Source organism: Pelodiscus sinensis, chromosome 31 (assembly GCF_049634645.1).
Source record: "Pelodiscus sinensis isolate JC-2024 chromosome 31, ASM4963464v1, whole genome shotgun sequence".
Lineage (NCBI taxonomy): Eukaryota > Metazoa > Chordata > Testudines > Trionychidae > Pelodiscus > Pelodiscus sinensis.
This window is the reverse complement of record NC_134741.1, coordinates 8,147,018-8,167,768: the sequence shown is the minus strand read 5'-3', so window position 1 is coordinate 8,167,768 and position 20,751 is coordinate 8,147,018. Positions and strand designations below refer to the sequence as shown.

At 50.5% G+C, this 20,751-nt stretch overlaps 8 non-coding genes across 8 annotated transcripts; 3 read left to right on the top strand and 5 right to left on the bottom strand.

Moving 5' to 3' along the window:
* Positions 1-6,307: 6,307 nt before the first annotated feature.
* Positions 6,308-6,380, top strand: TRNAF-GAA (transfer RNA phenylalanine (anticodon GAA)). The gene has a single exon. It is a non-coding gene; the product is annotated as a tRNA-Phe (tRNA).
* A 1,061-nt stretch (positions 6,381-7,441) lies between these two features.
* TRNAS-AGA (transfer RNA serine (anticodon AGA)) lies at positions 7,442-7,523 on the bottom strand. Its single transcript has one exon. It is a non-coding gene; the product is annotated as a tRNA-Ser (tRNA).
* Positions 7,524-9,407: 1,884 nt separating this feature from the next.
* TRNAG-UCC (transfer RNA glycine (anticodon UCC)) lies at positions 9,408-9,479 on the top strand. The gene has a single exon. It is a non-coding gene; the product is annotated as a tRNA-Gly (tRNA).
* A 2,154-nt stretch (positions 9,480-11,633) lies between these two features.
* TRNAR-CCU (transfer RNA arginine (anticodon CCU)) lies at positions 11,634-11,706 on the bottom strand. The gene has a single exon. It is a non-coding gene; the product is annotated as a tRNA-Arg (tRNA).
* A 2,528-nt stretch (positions 11,707-14,234) lies between these two features.
* TRNAT-UGU (transfer RNA threonine (anticodon UGU)) lies at positions 14,235-14,308 on the bottom strand. The gene has a single exon. It is a non-coding gene; the product is annotated as a tRNA-Thr (tRNA).
* A 1,263-nt stretch (positions 14,309-15,571) lies between these two features.
* TRNAI-UAU (transfer RNA isoleucine (anticodon UAU)) lies at positions 15,572-15,665 on the bottom strand. Its single transcript has 2 exons — positions 15,628-15,665; positions 15,572-15,607 (listed from the first exon to the last, which is right to left on the bottom strand). It is a non-coding gene; the product is annotated as a tRNA-Ile (tRNA).
* A 1,673-nt stretch (positions 15,666-17,338) lies between these two features.
* TRNAC-GCA (transfer RNA cysteine (anticodon GCA)) lies at positions 17,339-17,410 on the top strand. Its single transcript has one exon. It is a non-coding gene; the product is annotated as a tRNA-Arg (tRNA).
* Positions 17,411-18,993: 1,583 nt separating this feature from the next.
* On the bottom strand, positions 18,994-19,067 carry TRNAI-AAU (transfer RNA isoleucine (anticodon AAU)). The gene has a single exon. It is a non-coding gene; the product is annotated as a tRNA-Ile (tRNA).
* Positions 19,068-20,751: the final 1,684 nt, after the last annotated feature.

Here is a 20,751-nt window from a genome sequence, read left to right as displayed (position 1 = left end):
TCTTTGTGTTTTTTAATTTGGGTGTATATTTAAGTTGAGCCTCTACTGTGGTGTCTGAAAAGTTTCCATGCAGCTCGCAGGGATGTTACTTTTGGCATTGCACCTTTTAATTTCTGTTTAGAATATAAAATCTATAGGTATATTCATGAAAAGAAAAGGTTGAGAGTAGAAATATTAAAGAAATCACATTATCTCCATCAATCACCAAGTTCTTGATGCTGGTTCTTAGAAGAGATGTAATAAACTGCTAGCTTAAAAGTCTCTGGAGTACATCCTTTGTTAGGATGGGTCAACAAATCCTTCCCTGCCCTTTCTCCATAGCAAAGATGCTTCTGAAGTGAAGAGCAGGGTTGAAGACAAATGGAGGAACTGCTAGGGTCCCTTTCAAAATCTTGTCCACATGGAGAGAAATCCATTGTTCTCCTCTGTGAAGGTACCTCCCAATATTGAGTCTGTCATATGAGCAAGTCACATGTCCATGTCTTTTATAGGGAAACCAGCCATGGTATACCAGCTGATCTGCAGGTTTGCAGCCGAATTTATCCGATGTTAATTATGCAGAACACACACTTAGCAGCTGTGCTGTCTAGAGGCTCTGAACAGTATGTGGGGGGTCAGCAGCTTACAAATGCGCTACAGTCCTGTAGTGTAGGCAGCTCCCAATTGTGTCTCAGTCCCACAGCCCATGAAAGCTCATGCCCAAATAAACCTGTAAGCCTTTCACAGGACTCCTGGTTGTTTTTGCAGATGCAGACCAACGTAGCTAGCCCTCTGAGACTAATAATCTAGTAGTTCACCTTTAGTGATGCTTCCCTCCTCACTGGGTTCACAGTCTCACAGCAAATATTTTTATTTTATTCTCCCAATGGCAGATCACAAGTAGATGTGTCAGTGATTAATTTGGAATATATAATTGTGTTGTACATTTATTATTATATATTCATGCTTTTCATGTTCATACAATGATTTTATGCTCAACAAAATGGAGTCGGTCACCTTAGACCCCAGGGTTCCATTTTGGGCTTTGCCCTCCCCCTCTGGAACATTCCAAGGCAGTTGGAGAACCGGTTCTAACCAGATTTTCCCGCCTTGGCGAGAGTTCCGCTCCCCTCAGGTTTCCCGCCAAGAGGGCTGGGAGAGAGGCCGCTCACTGCTGCCCGCATGGTCGTGTTTCCAGCTCACAGACAATCTCCTTATCAGCGCTTAAATCTGGGCTGCTGTGGGGGAAGGTCCCTCTGCTTACAACCCAGGACTGGGACCCTCCCTCAGCTGAGCTGTTCCTTGTGGGAATGAGTTAGAACCTGCTGCAGGTGGGGGAGGGAGGTGGGGATTATTATGCTGCTGCTACCAGAGGTAATATGGCTCCACAGCAGGCTACTAGGAGGCTCTGTGCAGCCTGGGGGGGCTACCTAAAATAACCAGCCATTCTCTGAAGTGTCAAAAACTTGTACAGAAAGTGTCCGTTTATTACAAGGCGGAGTCGTGTATCTGGGTAAAATATTTCCCTGAATCCAGCCTCCTCTGGCAGCTCAGTCCCACAGTTCAGACTGAGATGCGCTGCTGTTTCTGGGTGCAGGGCCGAGCTGGACCCTAAACAAACACACACATGCACAGATGTGCACAGACACACACACACCCTCCTTTCATCCATCCCTGCTGAGTTGGTAGGGCCGAGTTGGACCATTCTGCAAGGAACACAAACTCTATGTCAACCACAATCTCTTTTGACAGCCAAAACACTGAGCTCAACCCATGGTCTCTGGTATCTGTTATTCCCTCTGCTCCTCCCTATTACAGGGTTTCTTGCTGTGCACACATCTGGCAGTGTGACTCCTCCTTTCTGAACCCCATCTCCTGCAAATACATGTGCCCATCAGCCCCCCTTCTTCCCCTTCCTCACACCCACTCTGATCCCCCTCCCTGCTCCTTTTGGACCCTGCACAATTTCTGCCATCCCTGCCCACTTCCACTGGCTACTCCCCTTCGGCTGCAGGAGGCAGCTTGTCCTGCTAAGTGAGGGCAGAAAGAGGATGTTACTTTCAGCGGATGTTACTGAGCATGTTCTAGTCACTGCAGTAGGTTCAATAACAGCAAAGGAGCCAGTTCTCATGGGAAGCAAATTCTGATGCACTGACATTGCCTGTAAGTAGCAGCCCACGTGCTCTGCCCCAGCCTGTGCAGTCACTGACTTGGGAAGCCACAAACTCCCTCTCCTCCCTTTGCCTGCACTAGAATGACTCTGGCCCATTGAGCCAACCAGGCTGTGCCTCAGCGTCCCCTTCTACACAATAATTGTATTTGTATTTCAGCCTGTGGAGGATGAGGGCCCCATTGTGCTGAGCTCTGCACAGACACTGGGTAAATACAGGAGGCTCCCGATATGTGACCACCCAAGTTCTGACCCCGTGCATTACAACCATTTTTGTAAGTGCAGAAGGGGCTGGAAACCCCCACTTACGTCCTTGGCCCGCATTTATGACAGCGCATAGCACCTACTGTAAATGAGGGTTCGAGTTACGATGCCCCCGACTTGCGACGCTTCCTCCAGAATGAATCGCATTGCAAGTCAGGGGCCTCCTGTAGCCCCAAGGAGCTCACAGGACCGGGCCTGCACCTGGCCAGAGTCAAAGTTCCAATCTCAGCAAAGGAATCAAAGTGTGTAATGCAGCTTTGCAGGGCAGCCTGAACAGGGAGTAGGTAGGAGACGCTGCAACAGGACAGTGAGGGAAACAAACTGGGGATGAGGAAACAGGAAATCTTCCCCACAGACTATTTCAAAATGGCTACGTCTAGACTGCATGATTTTCCGGAAATGCTTTTAACGGAAAAGTTTTCCGTTAAAAGCATTTGCAGAAAAGAGCGTCTAGATTGGCATGGATGCTTTTCCGCAAAAGCGCTTTTGCACAAAAGCATCCGTGGCCAATCTAGACGCGGTTTTGCGCAAAAAAGCCCCGATCACCATTTTCGCGATCGGGGCTTTTTTGCACAAAACAAATCTGAGCTGGCTACACTGGCCCTTTTGTGCAAAAGCTTTTGCGCAAAAGGACTTTTGCCCGAACGGGAGCAGCATAGTATTTCCGCAAGAAGCACTGATTTCTTACATGAGATCGTCAGTGTTCTTGCAGAAATTCAAGTGGCCAGTGTAGACAGCTGTCAAGTTTTTCCGCAAAAGCAGCTGCTTTTGTGGAAAAACTTGCCAGTCTAGACACAGCCAATATGGCTGTGAGATTTATTCCAGGAAACAGAAATGTAGGACTTAAAATTAATTTTGTCAGGTCTCTTTAGAACATGACACCCCACCTTGATCTATGAAAGGACATTTCCAAAGTGACATTTCCAAATTCAAATACTTTGGGATTTGAACAAAATATTGTGTTTTTCACTGAAAAATTGAATCTTTTTGGAGGGAAAGTAAGGAGTGAGTAAAGGGTTTGAAGGAATGCATAGTATGCAGTGTAGTTATTAGAAAGGACTCCATGGTTGTCTCATGGAAGGAAGTGCAAAGGAGGGACTGATGGGGTGAGGAAGTTCAGTCACCTTTCTTTTGATGGTGCTATGTGGATAGTGTGTTGGACATATCTGGTAATATGTAGAAGGGGTTTGTGCTTTGTATTAGAACTTTGCAGGAGTCACAATGACCATTTGTAGGAAATTCCATTTTTATTTTGTGTTTTGAAAAAAAATGAAAAGAAGAAAAAGAAACTTCCTGCAAAATCAAATAAAGATTAATAATTTGGGATTCATTTAAAGGTTTATTTTCAATAAGTTGTAATGTTATATTTTGACTCTTTCATTTTATATTATAACTGATCATGCAAAGCTACTTACTCTCCACAAAAAAACAAATAATATGAGGCTGTACCCAGAAAGGAAATGACTAACAACTAAGCTGAGTTCAGCCAGCCTGTTTCTGAGAACAAGGGAAGTGAAACCAAATTCTCTTGCTTCCTGTGCATGAAATCATGGCTGCTGCACATCCAGCAAAAACACTCCAGGATGAACTGACTTGTCCCATCTGTCTGGAGTATTTTAAAGAGCCAGTGTCTCTGGACTGTGATCACAATTTCTGCAGAGCCTGCATCACTCAGTGCTGGGAGGGCTTGGAGTCAGACTTCTCCTGCCCTCAGTGCAGAGGGACCTTTCCTCAAAGGAACCTTACACTGAACAAGAAGCTGGGGAATGTTGCAGAAGCAGCCAGAGAACTCACGTTGCAGCCAGTGAAGGAACCAGAGGCAGAGATACTGTGTGAGAAACATAAGGAACCCCTGAAACTGTTCTGCAAAAAAGATAAAATCCCCATCTGTGTGGTGTGTAACAAATCCAAGGAGAATAGTGATAGAGATGTAGCCGTGTTAGTCTGGTGTAGCTGAAACAAAATACAGGACTATGTAGCACTTTAACCTGCATCCTACTTCAGAAGACATTCAAATCTGCACTTGAAAGGGAATCCTCTGAACTGGCATTCATGCTAAAATTCAACACTCTCTGCACGGGACTTAACAAAGACCCCAGCTATCTTACCCATTACAAAGATAGCTTCCCCAATTATCACCTCTAATACTATTAACTCACAGACATTTCCCCTTCCCTACCTCTAATATCTATCATTAACTCACTGGCATTCACCTTCCTTCCCCCCTCCCCCCACATCCCCCTTCTGTTCTGTAATGTGATTTGTCCTTTTCATGTGTGTTCATTTTTTAAAAATTGTATCCTTTGGTATATATGGTTGTGACTATTTTCTTCCATTATTTGATCTGAGGAAGTGGGTCTGGCCCACGAAAGCTCATCATCTAATAAACCATCTTGTTAGTCTTTAAAGTGCTGCATAGTCCTGTATTTTGTTTCAAATCCAAGGAGCACCGTGATCACTCTGTGATTCCTGTAGAGGAGGCTTTTGCTGAAGAATTCAAGGTATTTACCAACTAATCATCATTTCTATAGCTTCAGGGGTAGCCGAGTTAGTGTGTACAGCAGGGATCTCCAAACTTTTCAGCCCGAGGGCCGCATTAACTATCAAACAGCAGTTCGGGGGCCGACTACACACTTGAGGTCCAAATAAAAAACAATCAAAACATGGATGTTGTTTTTAATTATTTATTTAATATTATTTTATTCAGTTATTATTTAATAACACATTGATACACTACACATGAACACCTGTATTAGTGTGAATGGTGAAATTGTTTCCTGGATGCCAAAATAGCAGACATTTCTGGCTTTAGATTTGTTGTCCCTAACATCAACAGTGATCTGAGATTATCATCGGACAAGTTTGTTCTCAAATTGTTCTTCGCGTATTTCATTCTTGAAAATGTTTGTTCACACAGGTATGTTGTTCCAAAGATTGAAAGGTACCTTGATGCAAAAGTTTTGACATTAGGAAAGTCTTCCTTGGGCAAAAACTGGTAAAAACCCACCAGTCCTATTTTGAACTTGTCCCTAAGGAGGTCATTTGCTTGCAACTCAATGACTTCCAGCTGTGTGCCTCTATTTTAATTCGGTAAAAACATAACGTCCACGTAAGCGGCGGCTGATCTTGGCAGGATACACGTAAATTTCCGTAATTTTTTTTCCGTAGACAAAAAGGTCTCCACGGGCCGGATGAGAGGGCCTTGCGGGCCGCATCCCGCCCACGGGCCGTAGTTTGGAGACCCCTGGTCTAGGGGTTAGGATTCAGCGCTTTCACTGCTGCAGCCTGGGTTCAATTCCCAGTGAGGGAAACCAGCCTCGTCTGTACTAATGAAATCTGCCAAGTCTTTGCCCTTTTCCATCATAGGGAGGGCCAGTGGGCTTAGGGAAGGGAGGGGCTGGGGTGCCAGAGGCAGGCTCTGGCTGGGAGACACTCCCAGCAGCCAAGCACATTTCTCAGGCAGCCCCTTCCCTGCGCAGGGGGTACAGGTCACACCCCTGGGTGAATAAGAGCTTGTGGGGACTGGCCGGGGCTTCAAGCAGGCAGCTCCCATTGGCCACAAACAAGCATGGAGCAGGGACCAGGCTTGAAGCCTTTTCCTCTACAGCTGAGAGACACAAAGGGCCCAGCAGCCCCTTCTCTCAGCTGTGCGTGGGGGCAGGGCGAGCAGGGAATCTGCCTGAGGCTTCTTGCTGCCATGTTGGGTGGCTTCATGGGCTGGATCCAGCCCGCTGGCCTGTATTGCCCAGGCCTGGCTTAGAGGGAACCTTGGCTCTGGGCTGTGGGGGAGGGGCGCTGTGGAAAGGCCAGTCTGGCCTTCCTGGGCAGGGCATGATGCCATGCCGCCAAACATCCTGGACAGAGAATTACAGGCCAGACAGGCTTTTTACCACAGCTAAAGTAACTCAATTGGGAGAGCGTTAGACTGAAGATCTAAAGGTCCCTGGTTCAATCCCAGGCTTTAGCATGTGCTAGTAGGAGCTAATAATTTCAAGTTAATGGGTTTGTTTAGAGCTGCCCTCACAAACTGCCTGGTAGAATGAAAGCTGAGCTACAGCCTGGGGCTCTATTCTTCCAGGGGGCAGGTACAAGGGCTGCACTTGCAGGAAATCAGGTGAGGAAATCAGGTGACACCCCAAGAAACACTCTGTGTGGGCCTGGCTGGAATGTGGCATCACATGAGCATGTTGTTAGCACCAATGTGCCCTCCCGGGGGCTGAGGAGCACTAGAGCAGTTGGGCAGCTCTGCTCTCCCAGCCTGGGGCTGGCTGTCTGGGCCACACACTGGTCCTTCCTGGGCCACACACTGGTCCTTCCCTTTCTAGGACAGGGCTCCTGCTGTTCCTTGGTTTACTCAGCCTGGGAGTTGGGCTTATCCCAAGCAGCAGGGGCTGTGTTTATCTGGGGAGACACAAATCAGAGCAGAACCTCCCTGTCCCCCATTTGTCCCCCATTTCTGCTTGGCTTTGAACCAGGAGCCTTTTGCACATTAAGCACATTAAGCAAACATGATAATCACTACCCCACAGAAACATGCTTAAGTTAGTTTTTGTCTGTACATAAACTTGGACAACTATTCTGTTACTAATTCTTTGGCCAAGGCAGAGAAAGAGCAGAGAACAAGACCCCCCCTCTCCCCCCAATACTTCTCTAGACCCTTTGCTCCCAACACGGGGGGGAGGGGGCTGTGTGCCTCGGGAGGAGTGACCCACATCATATCCTCAGCATTTCTGCCCTTCATGGATGGACCTATGGGGGCAGGCCCAGATGTTTCATCCTCTCACTCAACTCCTATCACACAGTAGAGCAGGGCAGCCCCCGGGGTAGGACTGAGCCATGGGGTGCTGAGCAAGGGGCAGAGGCTGCAGGAGCTGAGAGTTTCCCTAGAGCTCAGGGACCCATAATGAGGCACCATGGCCCCTGTCTCTCTCGGAAGGCACAGAAAGGGATTGACTGGGGACAGGGAGAGTGGCTCAGGGGTTGTGCAGCTTGTTGCCCTGGTTAGGGGTGTGGCCAAAACACAGGCCTCGCTGTGAGCAGGATTTGAACCTGCGCAGGGAAACCCTAACGGACTTCTAGTCCAACACCTTAACCACTCGGCCACCACAGCTGTGAGCTTAGCAGTCCCCCCGGGTCAGAGAAACTGGTAACTAATCCCAGTGCCTAGGCCTGATGGCACCTGCCACACAGAATCCACACAGCAAACATGGCTCCCAGAACACAGGGGGAGCCTGGAAGCTCCTTGCTGGGCCATGGGGTGACGCATCAAACCAGCCTTCTCCTGTGGGCCTGTGAGTGTTGCTGTCCCTGCTGTACAGACAGGGCCATAGAGCCAGGGAGAGATTCACTGAATGGGCCAAGGGCACCCATTGAGTTAGAGCCCAGCTCTGCCCCCAGCTCCCTGCCCCACCCACCGACGTGCTGACTCCCTCGCTACCAGGGGCTGTTTGCATTGGCCTCTTTTGCTGTCTTTTCTGCTGTGAGACATTGGGACAGTTGGCCTGGGCGTCCCGCAGTTGCCATCTCCCTCTGTGCAGGTGCTGTCCAGAGCCCCGACTAGCAAACGCTGACACTGCTGTTAGGTCCAGACCAGAGGGGAGTGCTTAAGGGTTATTTCGGAAGAAGGGTTTTCTCCCCAAATAACTGCATCTAAACGTTGTTTTTTATTTTATAATAAAGTATTTCGAAATAGCGCCCGGATGCGATTATGCAAATATAGCGCGGGATATTTAAATCCTGGTACCATTTAGAATTTCGAATGTCTCCATTTGCATCCATCTCTGGAAAGAGGATGCAAGTATAGACATGTTCCTGTGTGTTGCAACCTCCCAGCACTCACCTGATGTTCCCTCCCCGCTGCCTGAAGACGTTTGGGAGTCCTCCTGCGTCTCCTGGAGCTGCAGGTCATCAGCATTGTCATCCTGAAACTGCAGCTGCTGCTGCCCAGGTGTCTCCATCCCAGACTCCACAACTATCCCTGGAGACAGGGGCTCCCCACACCCCGGGATTCGGTCCAGTTCCTCACAGTATGCACAGTGCTAAGGTGCTTCCCCAGAGCGGGACCTGCCCTCACAGGCCCTCACATACCCCTCCCGCAATTCATTGACCTTGGGTCTGACTTGGTTTAGGATGCAGGAGGGGGGAGGTGGCCTTTCTCTGCAAGGCCATCAGCCATTGGGCCATATGTTAGATAAGTTCATGGAGGTTAGGTCCATAAAAGGCTATTAGCCAGGTGGTAGGAATGGTGCCCCTGGCCTCTGTTTGTCAGAGGCTGGAGAAGGATGGCAGGAGACAAATTGCTTGATTGTTGTCTTCGGTCCACCCCTTCCAGGGCACCTGGTGCTGGCCACTGTCGGCAGACAGGATACTGGGGTAGACGGACCTTTGATCTGACCCAGTACAGCTATTCTTATGTTTTTAGGTTTATAAATGTCTGCATTCCTCCGCCTGGACTGCCGGGCCTGCAGAGACTCCCCCTCGGATCACAGCTCCAAGAGGGTCTTTATCTCTGGCCCAGACACTGACAATGTCCAGTGTTTCTGCCCCTTGCTTGGACCTGTGATGTGTCCCTGAAGGGGTCTCCGGGGGCTTGTGCCTGAGACATGGCTCTCCGGAAGGCAGACGTGCTCGATCTTAGGCAAAGGACCCAGAAACAACACTTTACAGCAAAAAACACAAGAATGGGTCTTAGTCCGCATCCCTGGGCCACAAAGAGTATCCAGAAGTCACTTCCCCACCTCTCCCTTGGCTGCTCTAGAGCTTAGCCCAAAGTCTGATAAACTCTACTCTCCCACCCAACAACCTCTGGGACTCCTCTCCCGCCCGGCTCCTCACACCATGGAGAGCGCAGGGCAGCCACTACCCCAGCATCCCCACTCCTGATCTTAGCCAAATGGCCAAGAAGTTCTGCTTTACCCAAACCACATGGGCACCCTCTCGCCTTATGGCAGATGTGGACTTCCCTCACTAATTTTCCCAGCAGCTTTGCAGGCAGGCATTGGTGGTATAGTGGTGAGCATAGCTGCCTTCCAAGTAGTTGACCTGGGTTTAATTCCTAGCCAATGCAATGTTGGGAGGGAGCATCAAGGCTCCTTGCTGAGCTTTTACACGAACCCTGAAAAACAGGCACAAACGGGTACTGCAGCTGTGTGCTGCCTGTCACGGCTTTTCATCCTCTCCGAGGGCATGCAAACCAATGCGGTTCCTCCCTCACATACCCCTGCCGCAATTCCTTGACCTTGGCTCTGACTTGGTCTAGGATGCGGGGGTAGGAGGGAGGTGGCCTTTCTTTCCTAGACCATTGGCAATAAATATCTGCATTCCTCCGCATGGACTGCAGGGCCTGCAGAGACTCCTCCTTGGACCACAGCTCCAAAAGGATCTTTTTCTGTGGCCCAGACAATGACAGTGCCTGGCGTTTGCTTCCCCTTGCTTGATTTGATTCCCAGCCAATGCAAGGTGGGAAGGGAACAAGCAACCTCCTGGGGGAGAACTTATTTAACCCTGAACAACAGGCACAAGTGGGTCCCACAGCCAAGGGCTCCCACTCACTGCTTTTCATGGGGAGCCGCTCAAACAAAACTAATTTCAGTGTTGTGGGGTCTGCATGGGGCTTGTACTAGTGACCTGGGCATTATTAGCATCACGCTCTGAACAGCTGAGCCAGCAGGCCTATGAGTGGCCCTATAATAGAGGGAAGAGAAGAGTTTTCCCTGCCATTAGAGAAAGCAGGCCAGGCCAAGGGCCTTTTAGCCACGGGGTCTGTGCAGTCTGGAGCCTCCTCCTACCAATTTTCTGGCCTGTTTCCTGAGAAGCTCGCAGTCTTTTGCCTGTTTCTGCTTCCCTGTCCATAGCAAGCAGCTAAAAGTGGGGGCGGTAGAACAGTCACCACAGCAAACATAACTGTGGCCAGCACAGAACTTGAACCCACAACTTTGGCATTACTAGCTCCATGCACTAACCAACCAAGCTAGCCAGCCAACCAACCAGAACATGGCTTACAAATAGCCCTTTCAGAAAGGCACGTCCGGCAGCTGCAGGGATGTCTCAGCAGCTGCCAATGGCTCTTCTCTGACAGGGCCACTAGTGACTCACTGTGATGTGGGCTGGCTCATCCAGCTTGTTTGAGGTTTGGTCAAGGTGCCTGGTGGCCCGCATGGCGCACTGAGACCCAGGGCAAAGAGGCAGCTGGAATCTCTTGCTGCCAGCACCTTGCCTCCCAGCTTCTTCCCTGTCAGCAGCAGCCACAGCCCCTTTCAGCCACTGGGTCAGCCCAGAAAGGGAGGCAGGAATGGGGCCAAGTAGGGAGTCAGGCTGAGGGGAGCAGGCAAAGCTCATCTTGCCTTGCAGGGCAACAGCTTCTCTCTTGTGCGCTGCTGAGGAGAAAAACACCCTGAGCAGGACCATAAAGACACATTTAAAAGAGAATTTAGAGGGGGGGAGCACCAAGGGGGCAAGAGTCAGAGCCTGGCAGCTTCTGAGACATAGGAGAGGCCTCCCCTGGCCACCCATGGAACTGCTGGTTCAGGAAGAACATTGGGAAGAAGGAAACCACAAGCCTGGAGCAGGTGCAGAGGCTGCTGTGACTGGCACTGGCAAGGCAGGGCTCTTGCTGCAATTGCTGGGACAGGAGATCCAGCACCACACGCCCTTGTGATTCCCTGGGGGTGTCCGTGCTCAGAGAGCCTGAGGGCGCAACCTCTGCAGCTCCTGCATCTATGGAGAGTTAGGGTATGTGGGCGTCAGGTGCTTCTCACTTGTGGGGGAGAAACCTCTTGGGACTTGTGGTTTCCTTCTTCCCAACACTCCTTTCCACTCAGCCTTTTCCTGAACCAGCAATTCCATGGGTGGCCAGAGGAGGCCTCTTCTGTGCCCGCACCATGCTCAGGGCCTGGGGATTTTCTGTCCATTTGCCGGACCAAATAGCTAACCCCCCGGAGTCTCTGCCTCTCATGGGCCTTCTCATCCTCAGGATCTGCTTTGTCTCCAGACAGACCCTGCTCTGCTACAGCCACCTCCTGCTGTCTGTCACTCCTGGGCCTTCTAGAGCAAAATGTGCCCTTTCATTCTGAAACCTGGGCTTTTAGCACCCAGATCTGCATCTTACACTAACAGTTGCTAGTAAGGGGTTTGAACAGCTTCTGCAGCAAGGGGGACAGCCACTGTGGAGCATCCTCACCAACTACTTCAGAGTAAACTCTTTGTCTGTGAGAGAAATTGTCACCCCATGTGGGACTTGAACCCACAATCCCTGGCTTAGGAGGCCAATACCTTGTCCATTAGGCCACTGGGGCACATAAAAAAAAAAGCATGCCAGAGGCAGAAATTCACCCTTCTAAATGTCCCTTCTTCAACTTTTAGCCCGATTAAGCCCCTTTGAAGAAGCCAGATACACAGGAAGGGCTGATCACACCCCTCTGAAAATCAGCTTTCCATGGGCATCTGTAGCTAGCTCTGAGTCGTCTCCCTCCCGAAACCAGGGAAGTGTCTCCCACCACTGCAGCCTCCTGAGGCTCTATGGCCGTGTCTGTACAGCAGGGACAGCAACACTCACAGCCCCACAGGAGGGCCCCTGGCCTAGAAATGTGGCTCCCTGAGCAGCCTCTGATGTTCCCTGCATGAGCCCTAGAACCAGCCCTGAGTGAGGGGGCAGAGGGGGAGCAGCTCACACATGCCAAGGGGCTGGCCAGGGGCAGGACATGAGCCTGCAAGGCAGCAGTGACATCACAAGGAACTTTTTCAGCACCTCAGCTCATTGGTTGGGAGGCTGTGACCTCACAGAGGGACCATGGCAACAGCCAGGTGGGACAGGCTGCAGGGCAGGGGCATCTCAGAGACCCCCATGGCCTGGCTGCCTGGAATCTCCTTTGTGAGGTTTCCCCTTGAACTCACCTCTAAGCCAGCCTCAGACCAGAGCGCCCAGGACTCCTCTGCATGACCGTTGAAATGGTTTGCTGTGTGAATTCTGTGGGTCAGGTGACATCAGGCCTGGGCACTGGGATTATTTACCAGTTTCCTTGGCTTATTGTGAGTTAGAGATGTGATGGCCGAGTGGTTAAGGTGTTTCACTAAAAATTCCTGCGCAGGTTCAAATCCTGCTCACAGCAAGGGTACTAAAAATCCCATGGTTTTTCCCTGCGCAGGTTCAAATCCTGCTAGCAGTGAGGCCTGTGTTTTGGCCACACCCCTTCCTAGGGCAACATGGTACCCAAACCCTGAGAAGAACATGCCTGTCCCATCAGAAGGGACACCTGCAGAAGGCAACAGAGGCTACAAAAGCAGGAGAGAACATGGATTGCGGGGTCCTGCCTAACAACAGGAAAACCAGTCTGGCTTTCAGCAGAGCCACCTCCCCATGGACACAGCCAGGGGACCAAGCAGCTCCAGTGGCCCCTCCCTCTCCCCACTTGCTCTCCAAAAGCCGGCCCTGGTTGGGTAGAAAGATGCTGGGCCCAGCGGCCTCCCTTCACCTGGCAGAGGCAGAAGTGATGGAGACAGGCCCAGGGGTGTGTGGGCTACAAAAGCCTCTTATTTCCTTCTCAGCTCCTAACAGTGCAAACATCAGGGGGTGTAGCTCAGTGGTAGAGTGTTTGACTGCAAATTATATGAGTGTTACTTTGAATCCAACTGACCATTTACTGGAAACATTTATCTCTCCAATTCCCTTACATTCTAGGTTTCTATTTTTTGGATTCTATAAATGAATACAAACCCTTACTGCTGTCCTGTGCCAATGCACATAAACCAGGCAAACCCGTCCCTCGGCTAGAGCCAGCTCAAACCCGCTGTGGGTCTGGTTTCTGTTTCCATCCATTCGACAAGGGTGTGATTTGGAAGCCCAATGGCAGGTCCTTGGTCACCATGGGCTGTGATGTGCAGAAGAACAAGAACCACACCCAGCTGGGGAGGAACGGCCTAGTGTGTATTGCAATTGGTGGAGGAGTTGCCCAAATCTACCGGAGATGGGCAGGAGCCTGTTACAAACACACACTAAACACCTTTATCAGACTGCCTGGCGCACATTCTACCTTCCCTTGTGCACACAACATACCTGGGGCTCTAATTACTGGCCACCTGCCTTTCACACAGATCATTGATCCTTGTGACTTTCAGCTACATTCATACGGCAGCTGTTTAAACATAATTGCATGATCAGCACCAGAATCTCCGGTTATGTCTACACTACAAATTTCCTCAGCAAAAAGGTGCTAACGAGGGTCTCATTTCAATGAGTCATGATCTTACTTGCATATTTTCTGGCAAACTGATTTTGCACTGAGGTTGTTGTGCAAAAACAAGCTGTATGGAAGTTTTCTTTTTGTGCAAAACCCCCTTTTTCTGCAAGATCAGGATACCTCTTTTGGGGGGCATAAGAATCTTGTGGACAAAGGGGCTTTGTGGAAAAAAATGTTCACACTGCTTGTTTTTGCACAACAATCCCATTGGCTGAAAATATGCAAATGAGATTGTGACTCATGCAATTGAGTCCCTCATTAACATATTTTTTAAGGAGAAAACTTCTAGTGTAGATGTAGCCTCTGTGAGTCACCAACAGTGGGGCTGTTGTTGTCGGCATCTAACTAATTGCACCATTAGGCCATGTCTTCACTCAGGTGGAGATGGCTGCTGCAATCCATCTTCCAGAGCTTGATTTAGCAAGTCTAGCTAAGCCTCACTAAATCAAACCCCTAGGGCACCTCCTGCTCTTTGCTACTATCCTACTCCCACTGTGAGGGCACCACCAAGCTCAGCTGAAGGTAAAAGCAACTCCAGATACATGTTGAGGAACAATGGGAAGAAAAGACCCACTGACTCAGCAACAAGGCACCACTGGGAGTTGAACCCAGGATCTCCTGCTTACAAGGCAGGCACTTTAGCAAACTAAGCCATGGTGCCCTCCTTGAAAACAACCCTCAAACTGTTCTACTTTATGGTGCCAGACACCCCCTTCCCATTCCAAAGTGCAGCCGTTCCCCATTCCCCTCCAGCTCTTGCCATGACTCAAGGCCTGCGCAGCCCAAGACATTTGATTGGCAGCTGGTACCCAAAACCTTTTTGTCAATTGTAGCACCAGGCCGCAAAGGGACAGACCCAAGGCAGCTGCCTGGTCCTAAGGCCGGGCCTGCAGCCAGGGGGAGGGAGAAGAATCTCTCCTTTCAGCTGGAGTTGAATCAGCCACCTAAGGACACTTGCCGAGCACCCGCTACAGGCCTCTGCTCTGCCAGCTGAGCTATGGAAGGTGCCTGGGGTAGGCAGCTTTGCCCAGGTGGCCCTTGGACGAGTGCCAGGGCAAGAGCCCCCCGAAGGGGCTGGCCTCCCAGGGGAGGGGCAGGAGAACCCAGCAGCACAGGGGTGTCACAGGCGCTTCACCCGCAGATGGACCCTTGAGTGATCCAGACAGAAACGCCGCGTCTCGCTCCCTGCAGCTCCCCTTGCTGCCCTGGCAGGCGCTGCCCCTTCTCCCACTGGCCTGGGTCTGGCCTCCCTGCCCTGCCCGGCACCACAGAAAGCCCCTTGGCGTGAGCCTGGGCAAGCCAGAGGCCTCAGGCCTGTCCCCTCTGAGGGGCTTGTGCCTCGGCCTCCTCTGCCCTTGGTGCCGGCTCTCCCGGCTGCCCCGAGCGCTGCTGGCCAAAGGAGGCAGCAAGGCAGGAGAGGGGGGAGGAGCAAGTCCCGCTGAGGCCGACAGCTCGGGCTCAAGCCTCCAGCCCCAGCACAAAACCTTCAGCCGGGCCCGTGTGGCTCCCTCCTGCCCCCGCACACGCTCACAGGGGGAAACGTGCCCCATGTTCCATCCCCGCGCCAGGCCTGGGCGACGGGCTCAGCCCTCCAGCAGCCCACAGGGCCTGTGAGGGACGGACTGAGAGCAGGGACACAGCTTTGACTGGTGGGCGAGTCTCACTTGCTGACCAGGCCCTGAGCTCTGGGGCCAGCCCAGGGAGGGGGGCCGGGAAGAAGACAGAGTGTGAAGAAATTCCAGGGGGGGCATGAGGTGACCCAGCCCTCCCCCCATCAATTTTTTTTCTTTTTTGCTCAACAAGTTTTGCTGCTATTTTGGAGGGGGGCATGAGGGTTTTCACAAATCAAAAATGGAGGGGGGAGTGATGCCGAAAAGTTTGGGAACCACTGCAAGGGGACAACCCAGCAGGGACTCAAAAGGGGTGCTCCAGGTGAGGTTTGAACTCACAACCTCAGCATGTCTCCTACAAGTACTGCCTTATAAGTACTGTGCGCTGACCCATTGCGCCACTGGAGCAGATGTTTGAAGTCTTTCTTCAAAGTCCTTAGATTGAAAAAGTCAAGAAGCACAACATGGAATTGAAGTTTCTGCCTGTGCCCTTGTTCCTTTTTTTCACAGGCAGAGTCGGGGGCTCCACACATCCAGAGACTCCTCCCTCTTCCTCTCTGGTCTCTGAAATAACCCACCCTAGTGGGGCACAAAGCTGCTGGAGGCCAGAGCACTAGAGATGAGTTGCAAGTGGGTTTGTGCTCCCTTTGCATGTGAGAGGTAGCAGGATTCACTCCCATCTTCTCTCTGGTGCTGAGGGGCCTGCCCCTTTCCTGCTGCCCCAATTCTCACTCCCACAATGCACTTTGTGCAGGGACCGATGGTCTTTGTGCCAAGGCGTGTGGCTGGGAGCCAGGACCCTTCCCAAAGTATACAACCCCCCTCTGTTCTGCTCCCACTCTCTAGCTCCCTCCAGCATGGGCCACCTACCCTGCAGCTGCAATGGCATCAGTCACCTGAGCACAAGTCTGCTCACGAAGCTATACTGGGCCTCAGACAAGCAAAAAAACTTCTTAGTGAACCTCAGGACAAGGAACCCAGAAAGCCTGGAGCACAAGGACCTCCCAGCAACCACCCCAGACTGTCCCACTCAGATTTGAACTTAGGGTGCAGAGTTCTGAGTGCTGCCCCTTACACCATGGAACCCAGCTGCGAGGGCTGGGGTAGACACCTGGGACACTCAAGTCTCAGACTGGCCTCTGCTCTCCTGGCTTCCCTCCTGCTGCTTCATCTCTCAGGACTGTCTGGCTACGTCTACACGGCACGTTTATTTCAGAATAAGCTCTTCTGGAATAGTTTATTTCAAAATAGCACATCTACACTCCAGGGAAACCTCAAAATGAGTCCGAGGAGGCTTAATGTAGACACGCTACCTTGATTTAGAGCCCCAGGTTGAATAACTTAGAATGGCCTTGGGGAGGGGCTATTTTGAAATAGCAGAAGTGGAGCATGTATACATGCCTTATTTTGAAATAGCTATTTCAGAATAGGCATTTTTCTGCGTACAGTGAGGTCTACAGAAGTTGGAATCAGCCATCCGTTATTTCAGAGTTATTTCAAACTAACGGAATTGCTGTGTAGACTCTGGCATTGTTATTTTGGAATAACAGCCATAGTTCCAAAAGAACTTTTTCATGTGGACAGAACCTCTGTCCTGCCCCAGTTTTGCTGCTTTCAGGACAAACTCCTTGGGTATGTTTAGACTACCGCGTTTTGTCGACAAAACTTCTGTCGACAAAGAGCGTCCAGACACATTGAGTTCTGTCGACAAAGCAAGCTGCTTTGTCGACAGAACTCAGTAGTCTGGACGCAATGTTACAGGCAATAACACCTTCTGTCGACAGAGTTCTGTCGACAGAAGTTGTTATGCCTCGTAAAATGAGGTATACCAGCGTCGACAAAACTGATGAGTTCTGTCGACGTTATGTCGACAGAACTCAGCGGTAGTGTAGACGCTGGTATAGTTTTGTCGACAAAAGTCCACTTTTGTCGACAAAACTAGGTAGGCTAGACACACCCCTTGTTAGGACCAGTCACAATCTAGGATCAGTGAGGGTCCATCCCAGCTGAGATGTGTTACACAAAAGTCTCTTGTTCACTACTGACTTCTCAATACTAGCTGTAGACATTGCACTTATATAGGGGGTGTAGCTCAGTGGCAGAGTGTTTGACTGCGGATCAAGTAGTCCTTGGTTCAAGTTCAAGTGCCCCCTCAGTGAGTGTTGATTTAATGGAGACATGCACTTTTCTTGGATTTTCATTGTATGTGAACTGTTTAAGTGCATACAAACCCTTAGACTGCATTTACACTGCAGGTTTTTTGCACAACAATGACTGTCCTTGCATAAAAATGTGCAGAGCATCTACACTGCATGAGTGTTCTTGCACAAGTAAATTTGCAGTACAGCGTTGGAAAACAGGGCTTCTTTCAAAAGAGACATTCCTCTCCCCATGAGGAATTAGCCCTCCTGCACATGAGCTCTTCCACAAGAGGGCAGTGTAGACAGGCAACATGAATTTTTTGTGCAAGAAACCTGTATGGCTAAAATGCTCATCAGAGATTACTTGCGCAAGAGAGCAACCACACTGCCATGGATGCTCTTGCACAAAAGCACATCGCTTGTGCAAAGCACTTGGTAGTGTGGACGTGCTCTTGTTGAAGACCTTTTGCACAAGAACGCTTGTGCAAAACAGATCTTACACAAGAAGGCTGCAGTGTAGACGTAGCCGTCGTGTTATGATGGTGTTTAGGTCAGTAACTGGGGCCACTAAATGGAGCCTTGTGACCTGTGACCTAGGGATCCATGTTGGATCCCCTCAGGCACTGGTTGCTCAGAGTCTGGTCAGAACTGGATTTTCCTGCCAAGTGGCACGAGGGTTCCTGACAATAAGTAGAGGAACGGCTCTGCACAAGAGGGTTTTTTTGTGCAAGAAGGAGCAGTGTAGACAGCTCCTTCTTGCACAAAAGCCTGTGCTGCAAAAATGATGGCTCATTAGGTATGCAAATGAGGTGTGGCAATATTCATCCCCACCCTTCATTTGCATATCTTATTGCTCAGCAATGCGCAGCGTAGACACAGCCAAGGAAGCCAAACACTGGCATTACCAAGGATTTGCAGCAAACCAACATCTCACCAGCGGGTCCCACTGAGGTCGTGGTGCAGGATTCAGACTCACTTGCCTAGGAAGGCGCTAGAATCTCCCTGCTTCACACAAAAATTTTTAAGCTTAGACAGAAAGCAGAGGGGCCATGTTCACACTGGCAGGTTCTTGTGCAAATGAGGCTAAGCGTAGACTATCACACTGCTCCTTCATGCTCAAGAAACCCCTCTTGACAATAAACAGTGGAACGGCACATGACAGCTCTGTCTGACGGCTTCTTGCGCAAGAACACGGCCACACAGGGCCGCTGACGCAGGTGACTGGGAGCAGCGCTGTGGGCCGGGCACATGCCCCAGGCCTCCTGGACATATGGAGACTCCCTCTGTGGCTTGGGCTGGAGGAATGTGCCCACTGCAGGAAGCCTTGGGGTAGCCACTGCAGCAGCAGGAATTTGGGCATCAGATCACCCCATTGGGGACAATGGAGGGAAGAGAAGAGTTTTCCCTGCCATTAGGGAAAGCAGGCCAGGCCAAGGCCTTTTTTGCCACTGGGGCTGTGCAGGCTGGAGCCTCCTCCTGCCAGTACTCTGCCCTGCTTCCTGCAAAGGTCTCAGCCTCTTGCCTGTCTCTGCTTCTCTGTCCATAGCAGGCAGCTAAAGGGCAGGTGGGGACAATTACCACAGCAAACATCTCTGTGGCCAGCATAGGGCTTGAACCCATGACCTTGGCATTATTAACACAACGCTCTAGCCAACTGAGCTAGCTGGCCTTCCAGAAATGAGCTCACAAATGGCCCTTTCAGAAAGGTGCCTCTGGCAGCTGCAGGGATGACTGCAGGTGCCAATGGCTCTTCTCTGAGGGGCCACTAGCGACTCACTGTGATGTGGGCTGGCTAGTCCAGCTGGTCTGAGGTGTCACGGAAATCCAGACTCAGGGTTGGAAGGAGAGAAACACTTTTATTAAGAGCTGTGGGAAGTTTCAAAAGAAAGACTTCCAAAATCAAATGTCCATGGTAACCTTATATACATTCATGGTTGCACACAAAATAGAATAGACATCACATCAGCTAGTGACAGCGTTATGATTGGCTTAATGCTTAAAGCTACTTTTATCTCAATATGCAGAGATAAACTTAGTTACATGGGTGTTAGTCCCATCCTTGCAGCAGAAAAGCTAGATCAGGCTGGTTTTAGTAGGTTCACTATCTCTCACACACAATGCAAGGTCACGTTCAGTCAGCTGCATACACACTTCACATTGTTCCTTTTAACAAAATACATTTTCCTTCTCAGAGGTTTGGTCATGGTGGCTGGCGGTCAGCATGGCATGTCACCCATCCTGTCACACTTGATGCCAGAAGAACAAAGCTTGCAAAGGGGGTTGATTTTCCTCCATCTCCCCTTGTTGCAACGGTAAAAGAAATCCTGAAACCGGCCCCTTCTCCTGTCACTGGAGAGATGGAAATGGGGCCGTTCCATGTGGGGAAAGAAGTGGGTGTGTCAGGAGGGGGATTTGAGCTCAAACCTCCCCACAGACCAGAACCCCCCATAAGGGGCAAGAAAGAGCCTTGAGTTGGGCACTTGAGAACTCTCGGTTCCTGCTACCCTATGATGGCATAGTAGGAAAACTTTTGCACGCAGCCTGGCTAGCTCAATTGGTAGATCATGAGACTTTTAATCTCAGGGTCATGGGTTCAAGCACCCTGCTGGGCAATGCCCTCCTTTAACTCACACTCTCAGTCTACAAGCAATTTGCTCTTGGCTTTCATCAGCGTTTTAGAAAGAAAAAGTCTAGTCCTGGGGCCCAGCTTTAGTAGAACCAGAGAGAGACCCAACTGCAATTTCCATCTTCTGAGGAGAAGGAAAGAGGATTTTCTTCTCCTCAGTTCTAGCCACATCAGCTTAGGGAGGAGAAAAAATAACCCTCCGCCCGCTGATTGTCCCCCATCAGCTTCTGTAGCTTCACCTCGTTCCACAGCAGCTCCAGCTTTGAGCTACAAATCTCAAGGGGCTGGTGAAGAAATGAGGAGCTGGCAGCTCAGGTTAGTCGCTTCCATGAGAACAAGAGGAGGAGTGTTCACAAGGTGCATTCTCCTCCCTCCCCCTCCCCCTCCCCCTCCCCCTCCCCCACAGAGCAGGGTGTTAGAAAGAGCTAGTAACAGAATAGCTTGTGGCTTGGCCTCCCCTGCCCTGGCAGGCTGGTGCATTGGGCCGGCTCTGCCTGCTGCCTCCCTTGTGTGACTTGCCCAGTGTAACAGGCCAAATGTCGGAAAAGCTTCTTCCAAAAATAGCAGAAGAAAAAGCTACACAAATTGGGTTTTGAAATTTGCGTAGGTTTTTCCAGAAGAACAGTGTAGTGTAGACGCAGCCTGAGTGTTGCTCAGCACTAGTAGGAGACAAGGTGGGACAAAATGGTCTAACGGCACCTGCAGCCTTTCAGAACAACTCCCAGCC